The sequence below is a fragment of the Pelecanus crispus genome, chromosome 8, assembly GCF_030463565.1.
Source record: "Pelecanus crispus isolate bPelCri1 chromosome 8, bPelCri1.pri, whole genome shotgun sequence".
In the NCBI taxonomy this organism is placed as follows: Eukaryota; Metazoa; Chordata; class Aves; order Pelecaniformes; family Pelecanidae; genus Pelecanus; species Pelecanus crispus.
The window spans coordinates 17,721,803-17,734,302 of record NC_134650.1 but is presented as its reverse complement, the minus strand read 5'-3'; the positions used below and the strand labels follow the sequence as shown (position 1 = coordinate 17,734,302).

The following is a 12,500-nucleotide window of genomic DNA, read 5'->3' as shown; positions in this document are numbered from 1 at the left end:
CAGGCCAAAGGGGAGGCAGTTCAGATGAGAATTAAGGGCCAGTTTACTCCACAGTGACAGAATGTTGATACTTGCTAGCTTACATCCGTCTCACACAGACTGATTAGCAGAAAGGTGATAACTGATTAGACACAACCACTAGCTTAGCTGTCTCTGACTTCTGAACACTAATGACCATAGAGTGATCTGCAAATGTGAAATCCTGTAGATGCCAAGCATTGTGAGCATGCAGTGTCAGTATCTTGATAACACATTTGAAAATCAGAAAATCATGTTATTGGGAAATGCAGTTTCTTCGGTAGTGATGTATAACCCCGTTGCTAACACTGCATCATGAGAGCTTAAGGCTACCAGGACTTTGTTTCAGAGCTGATATAACTGGAAACCTAGCTCAGTAGTCAGTAGCTGAAGGATTAAGTATAAGTAATAAATGAGGCATATGATCTGTTCACAGCCTGGGGGGGGATCAGATGTTATAGCCAAAGAAGTAGCTTGCATCCTGTAGACTGTGATTTTATTTGCCTCATTGGATATTTCTTACAGAGTCTTGGTCAGTTGAGAGCAGATGCTCATCACTATCAGGCAAATAAAGAAGGACAAAACCAGACATATATGTGGGAAGTAAGCACAAGTATCCATATCTTACATTTCAGGTAGGATTTAGGTTGGTTCTGATGATATCACCATTTCCCTTCTCTGTTTGCCTAGGATATATCCCAGATGGTAACAGAGTAATTGTGGTAGATCCCTGAAACACTGGAAAAGGGAAGATGTAAAGCTCATGTCTTCTATTTCACCCCACTGCCCCCACGCTTGGTACTCAAGCGTAATAGCAATTCTCCTAAATAATTGAAAAAGCCACTGGAAATTTCCTCTCATTAAAAATCCTTCTACCCATTGGCATATCAATGAGCAACTTTTCTAGGATCTTAAAAGACCACATTGTCAAAACTCCATTCAACTGAAACTAACTACTTCGTAACGATTGATTTGTCTTTGTAACGAGGGAAACCGTAGCTGTTTATCTCGTCAGGATAATAGAACAGTAATTTTAACTTGATGTTTAACATAAACTAGGTTGAATTCTTCAGATGGGACTAGGTGACTGTTAGGATAACTTGAAAGGTAAAAGCTTTCAAAACTATCAGGAAAATACATAAATCTTTGTGTATGTCTTACTCTATAAAGCATGTATTGTGGAACAGATACCCAGGTAGTTCAAAGTAGAAATGTGTTTGTTATGAGCATACCATTTTTTTCCCCTTAGTTTTTTCTTTTATTTTTATAGTATTTCTGTATTAGCAAATGTGCTAATATAGATGCATATATAGTGCTAGAAGACATGTTTACAAAGGGAGGATTTATTAACAAGAATAATCAAGAATAATCCTCTAGTTATATTAGCAATCACTTTCTAGTGTACATTAGACCTCAGTATGCATTGTTTTACTTAGAAAGGTTTTGATAAACTCTTGAAGTGACTCAATTTAAATATCTCATAGAGCATCCAGCTTTTCTTCTCTCTCGCTCACTTTCTCAGGTGACATTCAGCGTGTGAATGTAAAACCTAGAACCACTTGTGTTCTTGTAAGCACCAAGCTGTCATCCAACTATGGCAAAGAGCAAACAGACCCAGGCATGGCACTTAGAGCAGAGTTTAAAAATACTGACTGGATAACAGTACAGGGAGAATTGGTGGAAATTTAATAAGCAAGAAAGAACTGCATGTCTTTACCACAGGTTTTTGAATAAAAATGAAATTTGACAGGTCCAAATGCAAACCATATGAAAGGAGCACTCTATCTACCACGCAGTTCTCCACCAGAGATTCATGCTAATTCAATAACAATACCTTGCTTCCTTCTCACCAGCTAGCACCAAACATCTCTATCCATCTGGAAGCTATTTCTCAGACCTTGATAAATTGCCCTAAATCTGCCCTATCAGCATTTGTTTTTCCTTGTTTGATGTAGATTTTGAAAAAATCTTGTGTGGAAGAGTGCATCAATAAAGTGAAAAACCTACCCTTTTTTCAAACGTAAGCTCATTCAAATAGGCTGACGGCTTTATAATGTTCCCTGGAAAGGGACAGACAGTTACAGACTGCTTTCTGGGGTTCCCGTGCTCATGCTAGCCTTCAGAAAAAAACAGTAGGCCAACTAGCAGAAAGCCACCTAAGTTACTAGTTGCCAAACTGGTGCCTGATGGAATCAGGAACTTCTACCAATTAACTGTATTTGCAAAAGCCTGTAGCTTTATTGTTCACTATCACATTGATGATGTCTCAATCTCTTATTTTTCATGATCACAAAAATGTTTTTGCTATTGAATGCATACCTTACGGGGTTTTTAGCAATGTGTAATGCTGCCCATGATGGGTTTGAGTAAACTTAAAAGTGAGATTACTCATGGACCACCTGAGCTGAGAGGCCAATGGGCCAGGCAGTTGTGTTTGATGACAGAAATATGGATTGGTCACTTGGGAATGGGGAAGGCTATGTGCTGATAGCTACCTTTGCTGCTGCTCCTTAAAATGGGTGATGAATGTGTTTGCTATAGATAAGCCATGGTTGAAACAGTGTTTTTTCCATGGTTGTTTGGGGACAAAGCCCTAAAGACAGTGGGAGATGGTGTGAGAGTGCCACATATGGTGACTGGCAGGCTGCACAAGCTTGAGCTCCAGGGTGCCACCAATGCTGGCCCGAAATGTCTCTTCATGTTATGAAGCTTGTGTTTTCATATTAAACACAGACATAGGTGTAATTATCCAGCAATTTTTGTTTCTCTTCTCCATAGCATTCTTTGAAAGATTATTTAAATAATATGTGTGGTTTAGATTGTGAAGTATGATTACAAGTAGAGAAATGAAGCTTTCTTCTGCTGTAAATGCTGCTGGCCACCTGCAGTGCAAGTGTGTGTGAGTGCAGCTGGTGGCTGGTAAATAGATAATGGTACCGTACTAATTCATTTATCCTGCAGAGTGTGTGGCTTTTATGTATTCCCATTGACACTGTAAAATTGAGTCTACGGGTGTTAGAATTCAAGAGAATAATCAAACTTGCAATCAATAAGCCATTGAGAAAGGATTTACTTGAATAGCTGTAGTAAAAACTAAGGTGAGTGAAACCAGCGCTCAGTGTACTTTGCTGTTGCTGTATTCTGAAAGCATCCTTTTGGATTTTTTGGCTGATTTTTGTGTCTTTCATACTTTTTTTACTTAAAACTGAGGTAACAACAAATGAAGGAGAATCATTTTCTGTCTTCCAAAAAGAGTTCATAGAATCATAGAATCATAGAATGCTTTGGGTTGGAAGGCACCTTTAGAGGACATCTAGCCCAATCCCCCTGCAGGGAGCAGGGACAGCTTTAACTAGATCACGTTGCTCAGAGCCCCATCCAGCCTGACCTTGAATGTTGCCAGGGATGGGGCCTCTACCACCTCTCTGAGCAACCTGTTCCAGTGCTTCACCACCCTCATTGTAAAAAACTTCTTTCTAATGTCTAGTCTAAATCTATTCTTCTTTAGTTTAAATCCGTTATTCCTTGCCCTGTCACAACAGGCCTTATTAAAAAGATTCTCCCCATCTTTCCTGTAGGCCCCCTTTAAGTATTGGAAGGTCGCAATAAGGTCTTCTCGCAGCCTTCTCTTCTCTAGGCTGAACAATCCCAACTCTGTCAGCCTGTCCTCATAGGAGAGGTGTTCCAGCCCTCGGATCATTTTGGTGGCCCTCCTCTGGACCTGCTCCAACAGGTCCATGCCCTTCTTGTGCTGAGGGCCCCAGAGCTGGACGCAGCACTCCAGGTGAGGTCTTACCAGAGCAGAGTAGAGGCGCAGAATCCCCTCCCTCGACCTGCTGGCCACGCTTCTTTTGATGCAGCCCAGGATACGGTTGGCTTTCTGGGCTGCAAGCACACATTGCTGGCTCATGTCCAGCTTTTCATCTACCAGTACCCCCAAGTCCTTCTCCGCAGGGCTGCTCTCAATCTCTTCATCCCCCAACCTGTACTGATACCAGGGGTTGCCCTGTCCCAGGTGCAGGACCTTGCACTTGGCCTTGTTGAACCTCATGAGGTTCACAGAGGCCCACCTCTCCAGCTTGTCCAGGTCCCTCTGGATGACATCTCATCCTCCTGGTGTGTCAATGGCACCACTCAGCTTGGTGTCATCTGCAAACTTGCTGAGGGTGCACTTGATCCCTCTGTCTATGTCATTGATGAAGATGTTAAACAGCACTGGTCCCAGTACGGACCCCTGAGGGACCCCACTTGTCACCGGTCTCCATGTGGACATCGAGCCATTGACAACTTATTCATAGAACTGAGGAAAGAGAGTTTAAAATACATCTGTGTGTTATCTGAAATGAAAGGACGTTGCCAGCCTGGAATCTGAAATGTAGTACCTGCCTAGGCATTGCCACAGCCTCTTTGATTGCTCTGATAAATGGGAGCCTGAGCTGTTGGGATGCAGGATGTTTGTCAGCTCTGGGTTCTGCTGTTACCAAAAGCTGTCTGAAATGGAAAATGAAGATAGGTAAGATTAGTATAGCACATACCCCACACTTCAGGCAACAGATGCTGATACATGTCTGTGGTAGAGTTGCTCTGTAAATTTCATCCAACTCTATTCACCTCCCTGTTGAGTTCAGCCAGTGTCCTGACTTTTCTAGCAGCACTGCAGTGTCTTGAGGGTTCAAGCAATTTCACCAGTCATCCAGAATGACAGATACAATTGGAAAAATCCTGGGTAAAGCTCTTGGGCTTTGAGAGACAGTATTCTTTGCAGCCAGACTCTTGTGGTGGGAGGCGTTATAGTGAAGCCAGAATGATATTTAGTGAGGAAGCTGGCTCCAAAGTTCTGCTAGGAATTTGGCTCTTCCTCCTCCCCACCCCCTGCGCCAGGTTTTCATGCCTGAAAACAGGGTTAGAAATTGAGAATCTCAGAACAAAGTATCTCTGGGATATGCGGGATTCGTGTCTACCACATGTTGGACACAGTTATAACTAATGTGCCAGCACTTGAGCGGATAGATGTAGCTGAGCGGAAGCTGTGACTGCTCAGCACAGGGCTAATAAGCAGGTTATATCAGTACACACCCCATACCATTAGCATGGACTCAGTGCTGCACTGACTGTATCATTTGCTCATGGGGGTGCACATGGCCTTGCATTTGCTTAGAGCGCGGGCAAACGAAGCTTGCTGTATTTGCACTTTGCCGTGTAGATGTACTTCTGTAGCGTTACATAAATAATCTGCCAGAGTTCTAGAATAATGGCTGTTTTAGGAGTATTCAACATAGAACTAATCTTAAAACATAGATATGGTAGTGTTTGCTCATGTACAGATATTCTGGCCAGCTCTTACAGCTCAAGGCTGAGACAGTGCAAGTTTATTCCAATGGGCCAGTTTCTCACTTACTTATGCTGATTTGGGTGGGGTTATATGAATGTAACTGAGTGTAGAGTTTGGCTGCTGATGCATGCCAGCTGTGTGAGAGTCCATGCCTGGTTTGTTAGGCTAATACTGTTTGGAAATGCAACTCTGTGCTTTTGTTTCTTTGGATCTATTAACATATGCATGTAAGTCCCCATATACATCAGCGAGTGCACAAATAAATCCCCAAGTTGGAATTGCAAAAGGAAGAGAAATTGGAAGAAACTCTTAAACCAGCCTGCCCTCATCCACGTGAGATGAGAGTAAATGTTTCTGCCTTCACGTGTTACTCGGTCTTGGCCTCTTTCCTCTGCCAGCATCAGGGTCGGGGGGACAGACAGTGGAATGTAAGCTCAATGCCAAGTTTTCATATGAAGAAATCAGTGCAGCTGATTCTGCCTTGAACTTTCATTCTGATAAATTCTCCTGGAGCGTGTGTTTATGTAATCTGGAGTGTTTTATTTTTTATTTGTTTGTTTTAACTATACTTAAAATACTTATTAATGAATGTTGAAGAAGCATTTTCCACTCTTAGTATAATAAAGCAGAAAGCTTTTAGGGATGACAAGTAGTGGGTGGCCATGTAAAATGAGTAGACCTATAGTTATGTATGGATTTTTAGGGCAAACACCAGTGTCAGCAGTAGGTGTTTATAATTTCATATAATGCTCCTAGGGCAGAAAAAAACTGCAGAAATCACAGTATTTTCCTGTCTATGCTTATTTCATAAAATTTACTATGCATCAGTCAGATTTGTGTTTCTTTCTTTTTGCCCTTTCTGTTTCTGTCTAAAGAAAATGGAGATTTACATCTAGAAGAGCATAAAGATGAAAGGCTTAAGGAGGGATTGCCGCCACAGTTGCTGGCTGAAGGTGGTGAGGCATGCGTACGCCCACCACAAGCCCTGTAAAAAACATGGTAATGTATTGTGGCATGCCCTAATGAGGGCTTTTAACAATAAAGACAACTCTGAAGAAGTATTTGCATTTTGGTTAGGCCAGCAAGAAAGCAGATGTTGAGCAGCTTCGGGCATTAGCTGTGTTTGTTCAGTGCTGCATCAGGAGAAGTAGCTGAGCAGCTAAAGTGAATAGTAAGCCATACCCACAGGTGAGCACCGTCATATTCATTCTTTTGTCAATGTGGATTATTCCTCCCCGCTTTGTTTTTACTACTGTTTTTCTGGTCTAGTTCTAAATGCCTTAAGAGACCAGGCTTCCAATCTTTCTTTTCCCAGGGTAAAGGAGAAGTTTTTATTGGCATTTAGTCTGAATTTCAGGCTCTTGTTCTTATGTTTGCCTGGTCCTATTACACTAAATAATATTTTTTCTTCCTCTGTGGTTTGTCTGTCTTTCAGGTGATTGCTGGTTGCTATAACTCTGCTTAATCAAGTTCTTTTTAACCAGCTCTTAATTTTCTGCATCCCACCATTTCTGCATAATTGAATCAGTTGGAGTAGGTGGTCACAGCTGAAAATCTTTATTGTTAGATTTTCTTGTGATTGTCTGTCATCTATTATCCTTGAGGCTTTCTTGGCATTCACTGTACTTGACAGTATGACTTTTGGGTTTCTTTTGTTGTCCAAGAACATGAACAGAGGTTGTCCTAGGAGGTTAATTGCCTTATTTTCTGCTTTCCTTTGGGGATGATGGAATTGGTGAATTTGCTGTAAGCAGACTAAGCTGAAAAGAAAACTTTCTTTATCGTGTGAGGGTAAACTCTCTCCTGTTTATAATAGAAATGATACAATGCCAGACTAGCTTGAGAATTAGTATATTTACTCTGTAAGTGCACATACACTGCAGGTAAAGTTGTACCAAAGCTCTCTGCACTCTGTTGCTGACAGTGTCAGGCTCCAAAGCTGAGCTGGTGCAGGGCAGACGTCTGTCTCCATGGCCCCCCGGGGGTCCCCTCCTCATACTTCTGAGCACCTCTGGAATAAATGTTGTGCTCTTGCTCATTATCATAGTTGACATGTTTGACTTCTTTAGTAGTCTGAAAAATTCATTTGCATGTTTGCTTCTGAAAATATCGCTGCCTGCCTGGGTTACCTGTCACAGTTCAACCCACTATCAAATTACAGTCTTGGTTTATGCGAAAAAGGATTGCTGGTATCTCTGAACTGGCAAGCCTTGTAGGGGAAGCTTTACACAGCTGCCACAAGCGAAAGAGATTACACTGGCGTTTTTGCTGGTACAACATGAGTATTTTAGCCTGAGACCTTTTATCAGTACAGAGCTGTTCTACACCAAAAGCCTCCAATCCTTAACAGGCAGGGATAGCACCAGTAAAAGTTTCTTCAAATGGGCTGTGACTCTTCCAGCATCTTTAGCCCTATTTTTTTCAGAAATCTAGTGAGTGCTTGAAGAGGCTTTTTAATCACATAAGCCCTGCCTCATGTTAAGTTTCATTGGGTTCCTGCATGTGATGTGTCTCTCCTCTCTCATGCAGGCTGTGTTCATTAGCTTGTTAGGCATAGGTTAATTGCCTTGAGCAATAAATTTAAAATACAACAATTATATTTTCTTTTATTTCTTATTTCTTATAAATAGGAATTGTGTCTTCTGTACAAATGTCTAGTCTTTATAACTTTCTGTACAGTGTTCATGTTAAAAAAAGAGCCACTGGCTTTTGATAGCCTGAGAGGGAAAGTTTTGTTGTCACTGCAACATGTATTTTAAGTGTTTTGAGGGTACTGAAAACATTGTTCTCATTCATGAATATTGGTTGAATTAAAGACCACATATAAAATATTCAATGTCTTTTTTTACGTCAAATATTTTGGGTTGGATTTTATGGCAACCCTGGTCAAAATCAACTATTTTCAGTGTCCCTAATTTTCTTCTGCATCTCCCAATATTCACACAGTGATCTGTTTCAGGCAGTTGATTGAGTAACCTTGGAAGCTCTACAGCACCTGCCCCATCCAGTTTGGCACCTCTGGACTCAGTTCAGATATCTGCTATGTGAATTGACTCTGTGATAGATGAATGACGTATCTTCTGTCATTGATTAAAAGCCCAAAAGACCACTGAAACCCAAAGTGCTTATGTAAGGAGAGGTTTAGAAGGACAATCAGGATTTATGTGATAATGAATATAATTGCAAAAGAAACCTCAGATGTCTGCTGAGAATTAAATTTCATACTTATAGGAGAAGAACCAGATATTTTAAAAAATAATATGATAAATCCTTGCACTTTGACTTTGACAGGCATATTCTTGATTACTAGCTACGGAGGTAATGGAAGGTGTATTATACCCTGGAGGATCATAAATCTTTCCGATTTAAATAAAATGAGGCTTAAGAGAGCAGAGTTCGCCTAATTTGCTATAAATTGACAATTGTGATTTATTAACAAGGACAAGGAAGTCACTAAGAAGTGCTGCTGCCATGTCTAATTATTGTTTAATCAGGTGCCAGCTGAAGCTAGACTGGCATAGAAGATAACTATACAGTGCTGGAGATGGTGGAGTATAAATAACTATTATCTGTATTTTTACTTCAGACACTAACATTGAAAGTTTTCTGAGAGAGTTAAATCAGTGAAATGGGGGGAGCAGCAAAGCCAGTATCAGTGTATCTTCCATTTATAATCTAGCTTCTGTGCCATTTAGCAAATAGTATTTCTCATGATGCTTGTGAGCAGCGGGAAACTCTTTTGTTGTATTGTTGTATCAATGTAAGTACAGCTGTATGGACAGTGATACTGAACTAAAAAAAGAAATCAGAATTGTCTAGGCAAATTGAAATTTATTTTTAAACTTTTTTCAAAAATAGAAATGGATGAAATTAAGTATTTTTTCACGTTAAATTAATTGGCTTGTAAACAGCAATCCTTAGAAGGTACATTTTATTACCCCATTGGGACAGATGACTAAAGAGAAATAGTTAATTCATCAGCCTGTGTGTACCCTAACCTAGAGGCATCCAAGGTGTGGATGTCTGTAGCAAGGTCTGCATTCTGAAGGAGGAGTTACAGCCTTTTTGTGAACAACAGATGAGCAAAATCTTCCAACTTCCACCTGGCAATCTAAAAGCAGTCTGATCCAAAATTACTGTGATATTATCCATGCCTTGCCAAATAACTTGTATGTATGCCTAAACAGATGGATCTAAAATACGCCCTGCCAGCTCTTGTAGTTGTTTGACCTTGCCAATGAGCGTCATCTACATCTTTTCCTGATTGAGGCTTAGCCATTATGTCCATGGCCAGAAAGAGCATGAACAAAGAAACAGTATCACCTGGATCTATTGAAGAACTACTACTACTGTAAATACTACGGTATATAGATATCAGTGTGTAAGCTGTCTACATATATCTTAATATCAGTGCAATCAATTAGGAAATCAGTTTCAAATGGTTCCATTGGTAAAATAACAGTAGAGTAACTCCCAATGCTATATATTTTAGCCCTTCCTGCAAAAGAATTTAGATTCATGTTATGTTTTAAAGTTAGTTCCATTCTTCACTCAGATTGCAACATCTCTAATTACTTGATAACTAGGTATTCCCTTCATAAGCTGAGTGTTTGTAGTGATTTCTGAGGTGTCCATCAACTCCTTCATGCTGCAACTAGCATAAGATGGCGTGCTAACTTTCATAACTTGCTTTAAGATTTGCAGTACTGTCGTGGTTTAACCCCAGCCAGCAACTAAGCACCATGCAGCCGCTCACTCACTCCCCCTGCCCCGGTGGGATGGGGGAGAGAATCAGAGGAGTAAGAGTGAGAAAAACTCCTGGGTTGAGATAGGAACAGTTTAATAATGTAAATAAAGTAAAATAGTAATGATGATAATAACAATACAATAATGATAATAATAATAATATACAAAGCAAGTGATGCACAATGCTCACCACCCACCAATCGATACCCAGCCAGTCCCTGAGCAGCTATCGCTGTCCCCCGGCCACCCCCCAGTTTATATACTGAGCATGACATCATATGGTATGGAATAGCCCTTTGGTCAGTTTGGATCAACTATCCTGGCTGTGCCCCCTCCCAGTTTCTTGTGCACCTGGCAGAGCACGGGAAGCTGAAAAGTCCTTGACTAGCATAAGCAGTACTTAGCAACAACTAAAAACATCAGTGTGTTATCAACATTCTTATCCTAAATCCAAAACACAGCACTATGCCAGCTACTAGGAAGAAAATTAACTCTATCCCAGCCGAAACCAGGACAAGTACACATAAAACCTTTCCTTTACACGGACTCATAGCAAACACTGGATTTCTTTGCAATGAAAGGCTCTGAAACACATGGTCGTGAATAGAACCTGAGAGAATTTTTCCTACCAAACTTGTGTCTGGGTGTATTAGCTGTGTAGCTGAATTCATGGCATCGTGTTTCCTTGGTCAATTATGCAAAATTCTTCTTGTTTCTCCTTTGTATTTATGGCTTCTGAATGTATTACAGGGAAACTGCTGAATACCTCATTCTTATTTCCTAGCTTAATTTTCTAGTGGAATTGAGGTTTATGTGATAGAACTTTGTTCATGAGACCTCTCTTTCCCTTCCTGCCCTGGGAATATTCGAATTTACTCTCCAATTTTGACTATTTATGACAGAGGGATAAAGGTTTCAAAAGGTGAAAGACAACACTGGTAAAGATGCTACTATGTAAAAGACTGTAGCATCAGTTGGATCCACATTGGACAGCTGTATGCCATAACTTCAGGAAAACCTTTGATCATAGTTCTGACTTTACTAAGCATGAAAGAAGCAAAACTCAAGTTAAAAATCCATTCAAGATTTTTAACTGAATTCTTTTGCTGTGCTGCGTGCCTGTGTCGTCTATTATTTCTGGATGTTTTTTCCCCCTCTCCTCTCATCCCATCTGATCTCATTCTTTTATTGAAGCATCAGGAATCATGACCTGTTTACACACCACATTTAGCCCTTCACTCTGCTATTAGACCTTTGCAGGTCTAGATACATGACCAAGGTCCACTGGTGCATGTGAGTGTAGTGTTAACACTCAAGTGATCAGCATACACCAGAATTGTTCAGAAAACTGTGTTTAATAAAATACTTCCCAAACGCTGTGGAAGCAGAGCAAAGCTATACATAGTGGCTGTAAGTGTCCATTTTTTCTTAATTTCACAACATTAAAAGGTTAAAATTTTAAAGCTGACAGATACTTGTAAGTTTGAATAACACTCCTGAATACACACTCATAGAACACATTGTACTTCTGCTTATCATTCTGTGAATTTTCCTTCAAGCCTGTCATGAAGTAGAAGATTTACTTAGCCTTTTCCCTTAATGTAGTGATTGCTTATTAACTTCTGACCAAGGCACCCATAAATGTATTAACATCTGTGAGACTGAGAGCTGGATGTGGATGCATCACTTCCACTGTTAGGGATGTAAAGGACTAGGTTTGCAATACAGTATCTTTGTTGCTGGTAATTTTGTCTGATTTCCCTAAAAGCTTTAGCTGTATTTAGAGCTTGATAATTGAGTTGTTTATGTAAATTTCCTAGTTCGATCTAAAGTCTCTATCAACTATATTTGTCTTCATCTAGTATTTTTACTAAACACATGAACGCTACCGTCTGTTCTCTATATATACCATCTAAATAAAATTTATTATGAACACATTGTATATTGTTAACAACTCGAATAAACTTTGGTATTTCTTTTGTATAGCTCATTTTTCCAGCCTACTTTAAAACATTGCAGTCATTGAACAAGGCTGTAATTAGCTGGAAAGAGGTCTCCCTATGCACAAACCATTGAAGTTGGATAGACTTCTGCCTGGCTGCAGGTGTCTTCATCACTGGCTAGATCATGTTTCTACTGCAGTCAGCCATGATAGTTTTCTACACCAGGAGGTTTCTACCTGGATTGTCTACCTGGTTGTCTACCTGGAATTCCTGGAGAAATCCAGGTTGTCTACCTCTTTCCCACAGCCTCCTCCTAGAGAAACTGATGTGTTACGGTCTAGACAAGTGGTCTGTGCAGTGGGTGGGGAACTGGCTGACAGGCCACACCCAGAGGGTGGTGGTAAATAGCTCTTTTTCAAACTGGCAACCTGTCACAAGTGGGGTCCCCCACGGATTGGATA

General features: G+C 40.5%; 1 protein-coding gene across 1 annotated transcript in view; it reads left to right on the top strand.

Moving 5' to 3' along the window:
- Positions 1-12,500, top strand: part of SLIT3 (slit guidance ligand 3) — a 549,457-nt gene that overhangs the window by 470,506 nt on the left and 66,451 nt on the right. The window lies entirely within an intron of this gene.